This window comes from Halichoerus grypus, chromosome 5 (assembly GCF_964656455.1).
Source record: "Halichoerus grypus chromosome 5, mHalGry1.hap1.1, whole genome shotgun sequence".
NCBI classification, from domain to species: domain Eukaryota; kingdom Metazoa; phylum Chordata; class Mammalia; order Carnivora; family Phocidae; genus Halichoerus; species Halichoerus grypus.
In genome coordinates, this window is record NC_135716.1 from 129972863 (window position 1) to 129987127 (window position 14265).

The 14265-nt window shown below is 36.7% G+C and overlaps 1 protein-coding gene across 1 annotated transcript in view; it reads left to right on the forward strand.

Moving 5' to 3' along the window:
- The window catches only part of NEGR1 (neuronal growth regulator 1), an 830730-nt gene that overhangs the window by 689346 nt on the left and 127119 nt on the right, over nucleotides 1–14265 (forward strand). The window lies entirely within an intron of this gene.

Genomic DNA, 14265 nt, shown 5'->3' on the forward strand with positions numbered 1-14265 from the left:
TATATGATTTATTCATGATAATCCAAATCAAACCTTTGGCACCCTACATTGCAACTAGAAAGATTTTTAACCACAAGGGAATAAGAAGAACTTTAATAATTCATCATTAGTATATCTTTGTGCTTCCATTTCACTTCAGCCCACAAGCCAGCAGTGGAACAGATTCAGAAAATGACCTCTAAGTAAGGAAGTGTAATTACTCAGAGTCAAAAGTATGGTTAATCATATGTTTTTTTAAACTCTAGCAAAAATGCAATTTAACAATCTCCTACATCTCAGTGATTCATGAATGCTATATTTATGCATATTCATGAAAGAAAGATCTAAAAAGAATACTTTGTCACTTTTTTTTTCTCTTTTTGATAGAGGCAGAACAGATACTAAAATGACACCTAAACCATCTGTTCGACTCTGAAAACTCTAGAATTCAACATGATTGGTCACACAGGACTCTTAAGTATCTGTGTTTCTAGGATTCATGGTTGCCTTTAGCTATTTGAACACCAAACTATATGGAGAAACTATGATATTGAAAATGTGGGGTCTTAAACATTTCCATTTAAAATGACTGTTTTAATAGCTTCTCTAGGGGTGCCTGGGTAGCTCAGTCAAAGCTTCCGACTTTTGGTTTCTGCTCAGGTCATGATCTCATGGGTCACGGGATCGAGCCCTGCATGGGGCTCTGTGCTCAGCGGGGAGTCTGCTTAAAGATTCTCTCCCTCTGCCCCTCTCCCCTCTCTCTCTGAAACAGACAAATAAATCTTTAAAAAAATACTTGCTCTATTATCATTGTATAAAATGTTTAGGATTATCCATTCAAATTGGCTTGTAGGTTGGCATTTATAAATTTAAGTGGGCACATAATTTTGTCCAGTTTGGTAAGTCTCTTCTGTTTAAGGAGTAAAAAATAAAGGAACTAGTGAATGCAGAAGAAAAATACCCTTTTAAATAGTGTGATCATATAGCTTATCATCCAAATTGGGAAACTTCTGAGAGTAAAAGAAGGCCCTATTAAAAATTACATAAGGATTGTCCCAAGCAAACCAGCATGTATAATCACAGTGGTTATGGAAACATTTGGAATGTAAATGCTGAATCAAAAATAATAGGACTATTGATCTTTGTTAGAGGCTTGCTTTGATTATGTTCATGATAAACTTCTTAAGCTTGTTCGATCACTTTATTGGCTAACAGAAAGGTGGGGCTGTTGAAATTGAAAGTTGCCTGTCCTAAGGCTTGATCTCATAATCATAGCCAGAATGTGCTAAGGACTTCATGTACAGCATATTACTTAATCCTTCCTGCAACATTATGACATAGTTCTCAATTTTACAGAACATAAAATTGAGTCTCAGAGACATTAAATAGCTTGTCCAACTCCATATTCCTAGTGCAAAGTAGACTCTGATTCAAATCCAGTTCTAGCTAGCTAGCAAAACCTATAGGTTTTCTTAAGCCTCTTGACTTAGATCCAGGCTTCAGAGAGCTAGGAGACTAAAGTCAGGAGAATATTCCCTACTTCACAGAAGAGAATGGATATCAAGCTCACCCTTTTATATAGTATCAAATCCTTTCTTATTTAGTGGCTATTTGAATCTTGACTGGTCCTTCATGAGACCCAAATCATTGGGTTTGATGGCTAAGGTAATTCTAATCACTCTAACAAAAGTCTAGTGTGATCGTGTGGAAAGAACATGGAATTTGTGCTCAAGCAATTTGAGATTGAAACCTGGTAGGTGACTTTGGGAAAGTTGTTCTTAGAGTACTAGTGTCTTCATTTGGTAGTGTTTACCTTACAGCATTGAAAGAATGGCGGTAAATTGGATACGATGGAATATTATGCAATGCCTGGCACAAATTAAGATCATATGTAATGAGTATTGATTTTGTTACTTCTCCCCCTTGATAGCACCGAAGGACTTCAACCTAGATAATGGGAAGGGTAAGAAATATGAAAAAGAAGATCTCGGTTCAAGTCCTAGCTCTGCTATTTATTAGCTTTATAGCCTGGAGATAATCTCTGAGATTCAATTTCCTCATCTTTAAGTAGATACTATAGTATCTCTCAGGATCATTGTAAGTTATATATGAAAGTTCTTTATAAAAGTGCATATAAGGGGCGTCTGGGGGGCGCCTGGGTGGCTCAGTTGGTTAAGCGACTGCCTTCGGCTCAGGTCATGATCCTCGAGTCCCTGGATCGAGTCCCGCATCGGGCTCCCTGCTCGGCAGGGAGTCTGCTTCTTCCTCTGACCCTCCCCCCTCTCATGTGCTTGCTCTCTCTCATTCTCTCTCTCTCAAATAAATAAATAAAAAAAATCTTAAAAAAAAAAAAAAAAAAAGGGGCGTCTGGGTGGCACAGTTGGTTAAGCCGCTGACTCTTGGTTTCAGCTCAGGTGATGATCTCAGGGTACAGGGATTGAGCCCCATGTCAGGCTCTATGATCAGCAAGGAGTCTGCTTCAGGATTATGTCTCTCCCTCTGCCCCTCCCCGCCTCTCTCAAATAAATAAATAAATCTTTTTAAAAAGTGCATGTAAAAGTTCTTTATAAAAGATAACTTCTAAACATAGTTATCATCATTATCATCACCACCACTACAACCACAAGCCTCTTCCTGACTAGGGCAATATCTGTGTAGGTGATAACCATGGACACTGAACTTGAAGCGAAGGTGATACAGCTGGTCTTCAGATAATACTTTGAAAAAACACTGGATAGAATATAAAAGGCAAAGAGGGAAATGGTAGGATTGAAAGTTGAAAAGCAGGTCCAAGCTGAGATCTTGGGAGTCTTCTGCAGACTGAGAATTATGTACAGCATTTGGAATCCTGAAAATTTTTTTGCCAGAACGGTAATCTGAACTATATTGTGATTTAAGAGATAGTGTGGTGGGGTGCCTGGGTGGCTCAGTTAAACATCTGACTCTTGGTTTCTGCTCAGGTCAAGATCTCAGGGTCCTGAGATCAGGCGCGCCTAGAGCTCAGCAAGGAGTCTGAGCTTCTCTCCCTCTCCCTTTGCCCCACCCCACTCATATGCATGCTTGTGCACCGCCCCCCTCAAATAAATCAATCTTTTAAAAAAGAGAAAGAGAGAGAAATTAGTGTGGAAAAGTGTGTGTGTTTGATAGTATTTTTCTGAGTATTAGGTTCCCTGAAAATAGTGGGCTCTGTCTGGAGCCAATCACAATTCAACCTGCCAGGTACTTCATATACATATTTTAGGAATTCAATTGAAAGTGTGAAGTGCTGTTATTGTTGTTATTATTGTCTTGTTCATTTGTTTGTGTCAAAATACTTTGCTTGGAACTTTGGGATGTGTGGTACTGTGATAACGGATACACAACTCTATGCCTTTATCAAAACTTAGAGAAATGTACACATTAAAAAACAAACTTTATTGTGTGCAAATTTTTAAAAAACAGGATGCCAAAATGGAATGCAGACTGTGACAAATGATTCTAACTGTGTAACAAATGAATCACATAACCACACTGAAACAAGTGAGGAAGAAAGGAGCTGATTTAAGGAACTTTGTAAAACTTTCTTTTGATTTGATACTCTGTAAGGCTAAAGGTAACAATGAACTATACTCCAGTTGGTAAGTTCATCTCTCATAAGATTATGGTTAGCAATTCTGAAACTAATATTACATGTATACTAAGGTTGAGCACATAAGTAGATGTATTCTAGATAATGAGAGTCAACTTTCCTATTGTCTAAAAAAGAAATTACAAATAAGCAAAGGTAAAATGCTAGAAGTAACCATGTGGTGCTTGATTGGAGTTGAGAGTATCAATATGACCTCGTGTTGATTTTAATGTACATACAGATAGATATAGAAATAAAATTAGATGTGTGTGTATATATGGGGTAATATACATACAGACATTCTCTAATACTGCCTCCTAAGAAGCCTAGAAACACTGATACCCCAGTAGCAACAAGCACTTCTAAGACCCCGATCTTGGTTTTTAATACCATTCTTGAATAAAAGAAAGCAGGTATCCTTGGAGAAATGGCTGATTCTGACTGGGCAGGAAAAATATAAGATAAGCCTAGAACATCTTGTGGTGCCAAGATGTAAGGAAGTGGGAGAAAGAAAAAAAAAAAAAAAGACCAGGGACATGCCAAAAGGACATAGTAACTACCCAAAAGAGCTCCAAATGACAAAAAATGGAATAATTTGAGCTACAAAATAAATATTCATAGTATTGGACTATAATTCAAAGAATAAGTAAATATTCATAAGTCCATGCTGATATAAATAAATTGTGTAATAGATATACAAGGGGGAAGATAATCCTTCCTTATAGAATTCCAATTATTAAATATAGGAATGAGGGAGAGAGCCACCATCAGAACACCATAGTAATTATTGCTCCAGGTAAAATCTGACGTATCTTAAAATAAGTGAAACGCTTTTTTTTAAAATTTTTTAAGTGAAACACTTTAAAGTAGAAACAGGAGGGGCGCCTGGGTGGCTCAGTCGTTAAGCGTCTGCCTTCGGCTCAGGTCATGATCCCAGGGTCCTGGGATCGAGCCCCGCATCGGGCTCCCTGCTCGGCGGGAAGCCCGCTTCTCCCTCTCCCACTCCCCCTGCTTGTGTTCCCTCTCTCGCTGTGTCTCTCTCTGTCAAATAAATAAAATCTTTAAAAAAATAAAAAATAAAAAATAATAAAAAAAATAAAATAGAAACAGGATATTTCATATCCTCAAAGTATCTTCCCCAAAATATGTATTAAATACAGTAGTGATCTGAACATATGTATTCTACCCTCTAGAGGTGGAGTTTAATTCTTCTCCCCTTCAGTGTGGACAGGATTTAGTGACTCCCTGCTAATAAATACAGTATATCAAAGGAAAAAATAATAACTTTACAGCAGAGAAACATGGCAAGAACTATAGTAACTAAGCAATTAAGGTTAATATCACCAGTAATAAGACATATTGACATAATGTACCCTGATATGATAGGAAGAGAAAGGTGCATCAGTTCTGTGGTATTTTTCCCCAAAAATATATGTTTAATCTAATCATGAGAAAACATCAGAGAAATCCAAATTGAAGGACATTATGCAGAGTATCAACCACCACTCTTCAAAGTGTCAAGGTAATGAAAGACACTGAAGAAATATTACAAGCTGGAGAAAACTAAGCAGGCAGGGGAACTAAATGCAACATGGTACCCTGAATTAAATCTTGGTATGGAAAAAGAACATTAAAGGAAAAAATGGGAAAATCTGAATAAAGTTTATAGTTTAGTTAATGATATTTTAGGAATGTTAATTATTTAGCATTAATAATTATAGTGATTATTGGTAATTGATACTTGATTATTGTCTTATGGGTACATAAGATTTTAACCTTAGTGGGAGCTGGCTGAGGGGTATATGTGGACTCTCTGCTCTATCACTGCGACTTCTCTGTAAGTCTAAAATTATTTCAATTTAAAAAGTTTAAAAATGTATGTCAAAATAAAGACTTCACCTTATTAAAGTCATGAGCAATTTAATTTGTTTAATGGAATTAAACAATTAAAAAGACTAGAAATACCTTATCAATATTTTCTTTCTTCCTCATTTTGACTGGTGTCTTCTAAGTATTTGACGTAACCTCCAAAATTTTTGAGCTTGACATGCTCCCCCACTCCCATACCACCTCCAGCCAACATTTGTCTGGAACAGGCCCAAATTTCCCTGATTTCACCATACTTAATAATCAGCAATTCCAAGCCCTCACCTACCAGTATATAAGTATTTGAGACTCTTCTACCTTCCATTTTCTCTATGATTTCTCCAGTTTTTTTTTGTGCAGTCCTCAAAGTGGCTGTCTCTCAAATGTGCTTTCCTAAAAGCATTTGTGTTTTTCCAAAAGCAATGTGGGAGATGAACTATATCTGCCTTAAAGAACTAATTCTTGGGCGCCTGGGTGGCTCAGTTGGTTAAGCGACTGCCTTCGGCTCAGATCATGATCCTGGAGTCCTGGGATCAAGTCCCACATTGGGCTCTCTGCTCGGCAGGGAGTCTGCTTCTCCCTCTGACCCTCCCCCCTCTCTCATGTGCTCTCTCTCATTCTCTCTCTCAAATAAATAAATAAAATCTTTAAAAAAAAAAAAAAGAACTAATTCTTTAACTACAGTCAAGCTTCACAGCATTTAGGTGTCTGCAGTGGGGACAGTCCTGAATTCTTCAAATCAATCCATAGAATGTTTCTAAAACCATTCTAACTCATAGCGTTCCTAGTTGAAGGGCTTTTCATGCTTTGCAAAATATACTTTCCACATTCCTATTCATTTCATGCAAAATAAAAATTATACATCTGCTGAGGTGTTTTTAGTTTGCTATTTTACACATCTGTTGTTCTGTACCCCTTCTTATTAGGAAGATTTGTCACCATATGTAGTCATAAAAAAGGACATGAGAAATAGGTTAATTGAACATTTATGTCTACTTTCAAAAGAAGAGACATACCCCTTCCCTCCATGTTTGTTTTTAACTCTCTCTCTCTTTCTTTATGTTTCATTTCCCCTGAGTGTGGGTTTTGTTAGTATGAGTTTGTGTGTGTCTATTCATTTGTGTGTATAATTAGGAAATGGATAAAACTTCATTTTAAAACACTGTCACTAAGAGGATAGAATGATAAATTGTTGCACATTAATGATTTTTTCTTAGAATTTTGTGTATCCAAGATAATGTGTGCACCAGGATTCATACATTATCGTAGTAAATGCATCTGGAATTGCTAAATAAACCATAACATTCAATTTGACATAATGGCCACATCGTATTACTTCTTCAGAGAGTCGAGAAATTCTCTCCTATTAAGTAATAGAGCTATGTGGGCCTCTTTCTTCAGCAGACACTTCCCACTTGCTGTCTGGTCATTCTCTTGGGTGGCAATGAGCAGATTTTCTCAGACATATAAGGCAGGAACATTTTCAGACATACTACATGGAAACATGAATTCTGTGTTTCAAAAGCTAAAATCCAGCAGGGGAACCCCAGGTTTCAGTGCAACATAGAGACTGCTCTCCTGCATTACAATTTGATGAATCTGGGCTTTCATAGTTCATCTAAAAAGTATTTTATTTTCATTTAAAGGGAAAAGGTCTAGTAAGTGACATCTTATAGTACACTAAATAATATTATCTAACTAGGTATGTCAGGTTCAGAACTTTGTACCATCTTTTGTGATCAAGTCATATCAAGTAGGAGATGATTTTTATTTATATTTTCTTGGATTGCATAACATCATAGAAAATACCTTTGACTAAGTTTATTGGCTGATATATAAGAACATTATCAAGTAGAAATCCAACAAAAATCTGGAAGAATGTCTCAAAGATATCTTCCTCAAACCTATGTATCACTAATAGTCCAGTGAGGGTAAAGGACATTTAAAGATATTCTCAACTCATAGGGTCACAGAGAGCAACAAAGGAGCACCAGGAATGATTTCCGTGCATTCAAAGATAGAGTGCATGTGGTCTTAGTAGAGAATATTTGCTTTACTTTAAGGGATCTTTGTTGACTTCACTTTCTTAAGTTACCTATGAAAGGAATAGAATTTGGCAACATATTAAACTTTGAACACTGAGACTGACTATTCCTATGCTCTGCATACTCAGTAGCACTCCTGCCAGACTCTCACTCCTGGTCACCATGGAGAGCAACAAGTTAATTTTCTCCTTCCTTGGGGCCAAAGAACAAATATATTTTATCTTTACCTGTATATCCTTTGTGAGAAGCAAACATTCTAAAAATCTTTATTCTTATGTAGCAAGTGATATCATGAACCCAGATTCAGAAAGGAAATTATCTCTCTCTGAGGCAGGAAGGGTAACATAATATGTGAGCATCTCCTTCCCTCTCTTCTCCCCTGACAGACGTTGCTAATCAACCTTGGCCCTCTTTGCTGTTTCCAAACATCCACTACCAACCATCAGAGTTAGCATGCAAGAAAGAACATACTTGCTTAGAGATAATTTGAGAGCGGCTACTGTTTAAACTGGGGTATGATGTAAAATAAATGTCATTTGTAATTTGAGAGTGAAGGGGATGCAGAGCAGCAATATTCAGGTAGGGCTTCCCAATCCATTATTCAAAAGGCTGGTTGCTCTTTGTCTCAAATTGAATTCCAAGTGGCTCCTCCTCATCTATTGGAGGAAAAATGGATTCCTTTCAAAGAGTGCACTTTCAGAAGGGATAGTAAAGCAAAACTGCTCAGAACTTTTGGGGTAACTTCTTGGTGTTTTTCACCAGGACACTGAAAAGATCTTAAGTTTAAGATTCTTGGTTTCCTAGGACTTTGGGGCTCCGAAGTGTCCCCTTTAAGTACCTGAACGGATCTCATTCCAGCCTTCTAGCAGGCTCTATATGCAGGGCATCTTTGATTCTGACAACCTACTTGGGGAGATCCAGGAGCTCAATGCTCAAAATATATTTTCTAATTAAGAGAAATGATAAATTAGCCTACAAATTTTTCTTCTAGATTGTCTAAATCCTTTTACCAGGAAAAGGAGGATAATGGGGTCTGTGAAGGAGTCCCATCCCAGAATAGAGATTTAACACCCTATGTTGTATTTCTTGGGACTTAAGAGCAATAATAGGATGCAGGAAGGTGAGAAACTCCAAATAACAGATGATTTTCTGGCTACAAACTTTTCACCTTTTGAACAATTAAGTGACTCATTCTTCCTTAATGCATAAATTCTTTATCTTGAAAACTAAAGAACCCCTCCCAGGCTAAACAGGTCACTGTCTCATGGATAATTAAGTGGCCTCTGGTAACTGAAGTACTAAGAGAATAATACAGTTGTTTGATTTTATATTAGTATTCCACTCTTTAAAAATATTGTCTCTAGGTGGCGCCTGGGTGGCTCAGTCGTTAAGCGTCTGCCTTCGGCTCAGGTCATGATCCTGGGTCCTGGGATCGAGCCCCGCATCGGGCTCCCTGCTCCGCGGGGAGCCTGCTTCTCCCTCTCCCACTCCCCCTGCTTGTGTTCCCTCTCTCGCTGTGTCTCTCTCTGTCAAATAAATAAATAAAATCTTTAAAAAAAAAAAAAAAAATATTGTCTCTAATTAGCAACATAATATTGTCTAGTTAGCAAAATAATGTGATCTACAACTAACACTTGATTGACACCTGCCTCATTTATACTTGATAAGTGCCCAGTTTTCAATAATAGAAAAAAATTAATATTCTAAAAAGGAAGACTTTTTAGGGCTAAAAAGTTAAGTAAAGTTATTTATATAACGATAAAACATTTTTACTTGCCTACTCTAGCATATAATATGTCTGAAAGGCATAAAGATGAAAGCTAAACAACAAAATTATTTTTATTAATTCTCAAAAGTATTAATTAAAGCAATGAATCCTCATTTAGGATGCTGACTTGGCTATTGCAATAAAAAGTCCTTTTTTGCAAACCTAATTTACTATTAAATCTTACTTTTAAAATGTCCTGTGATGAAGATATTCAATACTAACAAAAAGAAATGTGTTAAATAAGGAAAGTAATTTTGTACCAAATTAAATGTAATTATAGGAGAATGCTAATAGTATAAGGACCCTTGGGCTATATCTACGTACTCAAATTTGAGTTCAGTCAAATAACAAGTAATTTTGAAAACCATCAGCTATCAAAGTTCTTTTGGGCAGATTAGCTTGTATGTACAACCACAGTCTTAGGTAAAATTTTTAAAAACTATGCACAAACAGATGTGTTCATCTCTGCTCAGTTCCTAGAAAAGGATCGAACCTGTTACAGCAATATATTTCAGATGACTTATGTTTCAGCTATGACTTAAAAATATCTCCATTGTACCATTTCTTTTCAGCCTTCTCATCTGAAAGTTTTATCTTTGAGTAAGATTTCTTCACTTATGACACATTCTGATAGTGTCTGGCCTACTTCTACAGCTTAAAGAGTGTTCATTAAAATGAAATACATTAACATATAAGCCACAGACAGGGAAGATGAAATTGCCTTAAATAACTACCAAGGAAGTAGGTGTAAATGAAAACAGTTATAAGTTGAAAATTAATTCAGGCATTAATACTTTGATACCAGGCGGATTTCAGGCTAGGCAATTAATTACTCATTTTGAAATGCTTGAAATAACCTCATTATTTAAAGATATAGGAAAATTTAGAGATGAGACTGGTCACTCAAAAAAAGGGTAAGTATAAAATATAAGATACTATGGTATATGCTCTTAAGAAACATACCCTATGGGAAGGAATGTGGTTCAAAATGTAACCATATTTCTAGAAAGTAAATATACTCAGTAGAATTTTTAATAATAGGGGAAAGAAAAGAAAAGCAGGAAATTGCATCATAAGTATATATAATTTTTACAAGCTGACTCAATTCTTTTGTGGAAGGATATCGAACATAAATAAACTCTGTGTTGCAAAAAGATAAGAATAGAAATATTAGTGTGTGTCCCTATATTTAGGTCAAATGCAAAGAAACATCTTTTCCTGACAATGCCAGTTTTCTGTGTTGTCAAGGAATCGGGGGAGTTTCCATTGCTGAATTCTCCTGAGAATATGCTGCAAAATAAAATGCATTTTGCCTATTTATATGCAATGTATTCTAAAAGAGGGAGAAGAAGAAAGAATATCTGTGATTAAAGATATACAAGTTTTCATACTTTTAGCACTTGTTTTGCTTTTATGTACATGAATGTGAATGAGTTATTTTCAGGCTCCAAATTCTTTCAATATGAAAGAAGGTATGTATTTTTTAATGATCTTACAGAAGGAATGTTTATGGGCATCTGCCTGGGATGGCCAATGGGTTTTATATCAGGTGTAAAATCAAATCAATTTGAGGTATTGCCTGGAGCCTAGTACTGAAAAGTTTTGAGACTGCCACCCTGGCCAGCAGAAATGAATGTCCAGATCAATTAGCAATGTCTCCCACATGCAGGAGAAGGGAAACTAACATACACGTCCTTTGTCCTGATTTGAATTTTTATTCTATAGCTAGCTAAACAAAGTTAAGTAATTTGTCTAAGATCTTAAACATGAATAAGTGCAGAAAAGGACAAGACCTCAGGTCTCTGGCTTTCTAATCTTTCTTTTGTATATTATACTGAACATACCTGAATATAATCCTCGTGTACTTATGCTGTAAACATCTATGTGTGTATGTACATATGTGTATGGCTGTCTGAATATACCTTTAAAACACTCAACCATATGAGTGGCCCATCAGGCAATGTATTTTCAATTTCTCTTTTTCATTATTTATTTGGAAGTAGGCAAAATATGTTTGAAATTTCCTCAATAAATTAAATCATGATTTTTTTTTTCCTTCATGATTGTAATGGAATCTGATCTATTCTCAGATACTTTCAATGTTCAGATTTTTGAAGTCAAGATCACTGTGAAAGAATAATGTTACAAATTATGAAAGAGTAATGCTTGCACTTTTATGTTGAGGTAGGAAAAATCCCATTGACAATCCTGATGGAGTATGCAATATCATTTAATTAAGTACTTATAAACAATTTCTATAAAAATTCTTCTTAAGGGGATAAAATGTAGAGTACCACACTATGGTATAGTAAATTCCTTTTATAATGCTGGGCTCTGCGACAACATAATGCCCATGATGTAGGCATTCTACGTTATACTCAGAGAGATGTATTGTACACTTAAAACAGTAAGCACATAGGTAAGGCAGATTTCACAGCTTTCCTAGGTGGTATAATTCAGGATCCTAGAAAAGGAATAAAATTCCCTAATTTCTTTCCTACATGCTGATTGTTGCACTTAATACTGCAAGTAGATTGTCCTATACCATAGAAAAGTATGGACCAATTTCTCCTACCAAGTGATTTGGATAAGGAGCAAAAAGTGGATGGTAAGGGGAATATGGTAGTCCTGGCTGTGGTCGAAGGAACTAGAACAGAAGCTGACCTAGGGATACAGAGTATTATACAGAAAAGAGTAAAAATTTGTGAGCAAATACCTCAGCCTTAGATGAGATGCCCCATATCTGTGGTCACCATGTTTCTACATGAAGGGCTGGATTCAAAAAAGTCATGTCCACAGCAGTAGACAGAGAAATTGGGGCAGTAGGAAAAAGTCAGCTTCGGAATCCTGATAGGAGGAAATGTGAGTTAGAGCCTGGAAAGGTCTTTTAACGCAATGGTATTTCTAGGAAATAGCAATTCCAGGTCCTAGGAGAGGAAAGAGCTCTTAAAGACATAGCATAGCAAAGTCCAGGCAGTTTTAATTGTAAAATGCTATGACATTCATAAATAAACATTAGTGAAAAAATATCTGTGAAAGACTAGGAAGGTAACATGGCAATGAGAATGAGAATAAAAATAATGATAGGTAGAGAAGTTAACATGTGCCAAACTTAGGAGCTCTAGAGAATACACATGGGTAGCAAAGGATGGAGAAGCCAAAAATAAATAAATAAATAAAGACTAACTGACTACTCCACCATCTGGCCTTGGAGGGGAGAAGTGATTGTCTCACAGTATTGCTGCATTCATGGAAGAGCAGACAATATATAATGTAGTTTGATTTACATTTTACTATATAAATGAGGAAGGTTGCTAAAGCAGCATGCATGCTCTCTGGAGCTTGGTTTACAGGGTACTATAGAACCTGTGTCACAAATTAGGTATCCATTCAACAGATTTCAACCAAAATTTACTGGACACTTGCTATGTGCCTGGCACTGTACTAGAACTTGAGCTCTCAGTGGTGGTCAAAACTGACATGGTCCCTGCCCTCATTCACTTAGGGTATTTGGAATAAATATTTGAAATAATCCATGAAAGAATGTTATGCAGACAGAATAGATACCATATGATCCTCCACCTCCTTCTAATCGGTGCTGCTATTGGCCAGGAATTCTCTTCTCCATATGTAGTGCTTAAGAGCAGGGGCTTTGAGTTTTAACAGACCTGGATGCAAACATACACAGTTCTACCACCTATCAGGTAAATGGCCTTGAAAAATCACCTTACCTCTGAGTCACTGTTTCTGAATGCAGAATAGGTCTGTTAAGAGAAAGTATTTTAGAGACTTCTAGTAAAAGATCATGAATCTGGTTCTTCTTTCCTTCTAGGCATAGAGGAAGATTTTAGGCAAGATCATGTGGCTTATTTCAACCAGTGAGATTATGAGCAATCTTGAAAGATGGAGCTAACACATAGGAGAGACAGTGAATAGAACTCTGTCTCCTTCCCTCCCAAATTGAACTTTTGCTCTTTCCAAATGATACAATAGCAAGATGATTACCCTGATCTCTGAGGGATATATAGATATGCATGCAGCAAGGCAAAGAATAAGTATTTGTTCTGCCAATTCCTTGAGATCTTGAGGTTGCTTATTATAGCAGCATTGTCTAGTTTATTTTGGATTAGACAGAGCATTTGAAGTATTCAGATTAGATAAAACCTTTCAGGTGTTGAGCACAATGCCTGTGATATAGTAAGTACTCAATAAATGCTGGCCTTTGCTCTAGACACAGATGGTTTCTTTGCAGAAGTTTAGTTTATTTTTCTGGTGTCCAAGAGGATGAAGTTTTTAGACACACGTCTTAGTTTAGGAACTCCTCTGTTCTCAGCACAGGGAAGCTATCAACCTCTCTCCACACAGACTCATAGGAAATGACTAGCTTCTTCTTTTATTTAAATCACTGTACGTTGACAATATTTGCTGTACCAAAGGGGCTCATGTTATTCAGCTCTACAAAGTCGCAAATAATATATATTTGAAAACAAGTGGTAGCTGATGTAAGCACCAGATGGCTCAAACATAAAATCAAGGGAGCTGCTTTTAGCTCTACCCCAGGGCTCTTAAAGCCGCCTTCTCAGTGCTCCTTTATATGTTGTAGTTTATTTCTGAAGTGACAATAAAATTGGGAACAGCAGAATGGAAAGGAGCACCACAGCCTCAGCATGTTTTAACAATCTGCTATGCATATGAGATGAAACATTGCCATCACTAGAATCAACAACATCTTGACACATGATTCAAACGTCAAGAATATCCAAGAATGTAAGATGTCTTTGAAACAGTGACAAAATCTAAAGTCAGATCCAGACTGGAACCCAGTGCCTGCAAGGATCTTGTCTCCTCTTTTCTGAAAGTTGAGAGATTTGGAGAGTACAGTTTTGGCCTTGGGGGACGAATCTCCATGAAATGCATTATTACCATCCTTTGCATTTGAGGGCAGCATGGAGTGGGCCTCGCTTAGTGTGAAGGTATGACAGAGAGTGCTGTGCCCGAAG